General features: G+C 43.9%; 1 pseudogene across 1 annotated transcript; it reads left to right on the top strand.

The window, feature by feature from the left end:
- Positions 1–2,471: 2,471 nt before the first annotated feature.
- LOC309533808 (metallothionein pseudogene) lies at positions 2,472–2,726 on the top strand (annotated as a pseudogene). The gene has a single exon. The product of its transcript is annotated as a metallothionein pseudogene (transcript).
- Positions 2,727–3,338: the final 612 nt, after the last annotated feature.

The following is a 3,338-nucleotide window of genomic DNA, read 5'->3' as shown; positions in this document are numbered from 1 at the left end:
TGGGTACGATTGGTCAGCCACAACACCTGATTGGTAGGTCCCTCGTAGCTGGGTGCAATCTGGCCAATGGGACACAGTCCAAACGCTTCAAGGGACCTATTTATACCCATGCACATGACCCAGAGCTTCCTCTTTCGGCGCGTACATTCAGAACACCCCCACACACACACCTCTCCCTACTTTTAGGGCTTTGCGCTTGACCTTGCTATGCTTTCATGTGTCACCTGTCGTTGGGACAGGGGCACGGCAGGATTTTCCCCACTTGGCTGATTGGCTATTGCCATTTGGGTTTCGCCTGCCGCGTAGCAAATCTTCACAACTTGTAAGGTTGCGGATAGGCTCTGATTCAGGTGATAGGGATGGGAGAACGCACTCACCATCCCTATGTGAAGGGTATTCCATTAAAGGAATCCAGGGACTCGATAGCTTGGTAAACCCCTGAGAGGAGGTTGTGCCCATGCTTGAGTCCAGGGGGACATTTGGGTGGTGGAGATAGCCTGTCCCCGGCTTTCTGCTTATCTAGGTGTTCACCCTTGGCTGACCTATGCTGGAACCCTGGGTCAGCACTACAGTACCTGCATGGCAGGGAGCTAGTCGAACCACAGCCTATGCAACCATTCACTTTCTGTAATCAATAAAGCTGTGGCCTAAATTCTGCCTAAAACCAAAAACCAAATTTGAGTCAAGTGTGAATTTATTTAGGGGGGAGGTTTCTGGGTCTGAACATGCAAAAGCTTTTAATCCAGTGGAGGTATCTGTTAAAATGGAAGAAGGTGTGTGTGTGTGTGTGTGTTTTCTTTTTCTGACAACTCCCTTTTCTGGTGTTGCTCCCTACACCTCACAAGCAATATTACACACTGGTCTGGTGGGTCCTGCACTTTGTTGGGGGGTGTACACAGGGGGATTCCATGGGGATGGGGACTTGGGGGGAAATGCCTCCCCTCTGCCTGTGTTAACGATTTCCTCTGCCAGTTCAAAGGTCCTTCCACCAGTGGAATGACATCATCTGATATTGCCTGAAATGCCCAACTAAATTTAATGTTGTGCATTATGCTCTGTGCTTGTAGGTAAAGCTGAATATTCTAAGATTAAAGAATGTAATGTGGAGCTGAGTTCTGACTGAATTTTGAAGGCAAAGTATAGCGGCCAGAGGGAATGAATTACCTATGCTAAAGATGAATTGCCCAGACAGTACGCATAGTAAATAGCATGTCACAGCTGAAAGATTTGGACCCATTCCATAGACCTAGATGCTCAGTAGTGCATATGCATGCAGTCACAATATTCTGTTGGGAGGAATGGGAAAAAGAGGGGGTGCATGGATCCAGTCTCTTTCACTCCAAATATGCCATTGGGGCATGCCTCTTCAGCATTATTCTTGAAATCTCTGTTCTATAGGGGAAACAGTTCACACTGCCCTGGGGGCTGGATATGGGGATTTAGCAAGATGAACCACCTATAGGTAGGTAGGGTTGGGGTTGAAGTCTGATCGTGTTCACATTTAAATAGGGACTTACCTAATCTGCAACTTGTGAAACAGTATGCAATCCAAAACACAGCCATTCTTTGATTTCTCTGAATTTTTCAGTGCAGTGCAAATAGTGTGCACAAAAATGTATATACAAGGGTGAAGAGTGTGTAAAAATGCAGATATTGTTGAAAATAACATCTATTAAGGAGAATTACTTTGCAAAAATGTGTCTATTAGGCAGACTTGCATACCGAAATGCTGATGAACTTTCACGAGGACCTTTAAAAAAAACACAAAAAAACAAAGTGATACATAAATATGGTGAATCACACTGAAGATTTTTTAAAAAAACTGAGACACAGAGAGAAGCCACAGTTGTCAGATTCGCCCATCCCAATCCACGAAAGAAACATTCTAAAGGAGGAGCCCTGTAGTGGAGGTTTTGGGCAGGATTTCATATCTCCTAAACTGTGCGCTCTTTCACAGCAAACTGGCAGCCTTAGAATCCTGATTTATCTGAACAGCATCTAAAACAAAGCTATCTTCAAGGATGCAGACAAGATGCTGCTCAGTGGTGGAAGCATGGAGAACGTAAGCCTTGTTCCCAATTGATTTAGCATTAACAAATCAAACCTCCGTGAAGAATTCCAAATTGCCATCTGCCCATTCCTCTCCAGCAAGCTGATCCCCCTTCCCAGTGTGCACTACACACATGCAATGTGCTCTGCTAAAAGCATTTAGAATTGGATACCTTCCATCCCTATGAGTACTTCTCTTCCCCTGAGCCAAATCACAGAAGCAAGCAAGGAAGGAGAAAGGTGGTCACAGCAATGACATATATTTTTTTGAACTACTAAAACGATTTCTTGCCTATCTGCAAGGTGAAGTGACTCCAGCCTATGGAGAGTTTAGTCCAGGGGAAGCCAACATGGTGACCTCCAGATGTTTTGGAGTTCCAGCCAGTATGGCCGATGGCTAGGAATGGTGGGAGTTGACACATCTCCTCTTGTCTTGATTGATCCTCCTATCTGTGATCGCTGCTGCAACTGTGATGGATCTTCAGGACTGCGCCTGCACCACTGGTGGCTCCTGTTCCTGTGCCGGCTCCTGCAAATGCAAAAATTGGAAATGTACTTCATGCAAAAAAAAGCTCCTCCTCCTGTTGCCCAGCTGGATGCAACAAATGTGCCAAGGGTTGTGTCTGCAAAGAGGCGCTATCAGATAAATGCAGCTGCTGCCACTAAAAATGCAGTTTTCTTGGTGTAAATATTATGTATGATAATGAAAAAGAGACAATTTTCCTATTTTGTAACTGCTCTTTCGTGCAGTTGAAAGGAAGAAAAATGTTGTTTTCAGAAAAATAAAAGTATTCTAAACTTGAAAAAAAGGAATGGTGGGCGTTGCAGTAAAAACATGTTGGCTACCCCTCTTCCTCCATATTCTGACATATTTTATTTATCTGTCCTTATTTCTTTAAAATATTTGATACTGTTTGGTTTACAAACTTCCAGAGTATCTTAAATTAGTATTTGAATGGCTCTGAATAGCCATCTTCCTGTTAAACATGGCATCAAAGAACCCACTAGCTAGTTGGCCACCTTTGTATTCTAAACCAAAGCCCTCACTACTCCTTTCAGGGAACAAAAAGAGCTTTTGTGAACACGGTGAGATTTGTTCCTCTCCCCTTTAAGGCTTCTGCAATTTTCTGTTCATGGCAGAAACTGTGTAGGATTTGCAAAGTAGGGTGGGTGGGACTAGGAATCCTGCAAAACCAACAGTGCCTTGACAACACTCCCTACTGAAAACATCACTTAACTTGACAAACAACCTGTAATAGTGCATGTGAAAATACAGGGTTAGACAGGTA

This window comes from Podarcis vaucheri (assembly GCF_965113315.1).
Source record: "Podarcis vaucheri genome assembly, chromosome: 6".
NCBI lineage: Eukaryota > Metazoa > Chordata > Lepidosauria > Squamata > Lacertidae > Podarcis > Podarcis vaucheri.
This window is presented reverse-complemented; position numbering and strand designations above follow the sequence as displayed.